This window comes from Penaeus monodon, chromosome 22 (genome assembly GCF_015228065.2).
Source record: "Penaeus monodon isolate SGIC_2016 chromosome 22, NSTDA_Pmon_1, whole genome shotgun sequence".
NCBI classification, from domain to species: Eukaryota; Metazoa; Arthropoda; class Malacostraca; order Decapoda; family Penaeidae; genus Penaeus; species Penaeus monodon.
This window is the reverse complement of record NC_051407.1, coordinates 7,094,634-7,095,336: the sequence shown is the minus strand read 5'-3', so window position 1 is coordinate 7,095,336 and position 703 is coordinate 7,094,634.

Genomic DNA, 703 nt, shown 5'->3' with positions numbered 1-703 from the left:
CTTATTACCTTTCCTCTTTATCTTATTCATATCCTTGAACCCTTGAACTATCCGGTTGACTAGCATCACTATCCTATAGCATTCGATTAATTTAAGCTTTCATGTAATTCATTTGATTTCTATCAACATTGTTATTAAAGCTGCATTATCAAATTTCGTTATTCTTGCAAGACAATATGTAGTTGCAAATGGGACTATCCATATCGGAAAGTGTAAAATAGCTCGGCTCACTTTGCCATTGTAGAGTTTATTTTCATATTTCCTGCACATTCCAATCGTAGCAAAGATTAATTGGCCCAGACTTTGTTTACGTTACATGTCTGATCGCTCATGTAGTCAATGCTAATTCTACTATTTTTCTCTTTATCATTATTGTCATTATTTACTGCATTAAAGCATTACGCAGCGAATTTCTGCTTTAGGAATAAATGTCATTATAAATTTGGAATCCTGTAATCCTAAATAATTTCTTTGTTTTAATGCAGTGGCTTTGATATGACATGATGTCGGCTTTAGGTATGCATAATTCTTTAAAAATGGCCATATAAATTTATATCTAGCTAAGCGATGAAATTTAAGAATGTTCTGATGTTGACACTTCCGCCATAATCGGTGTATCTTTAGAATTACTGTTAATAGATTTTGTGAACTTAGAATTCAACTACGAATGGAGCTGTATAAAGGGAACAAAATGTATGAAAAG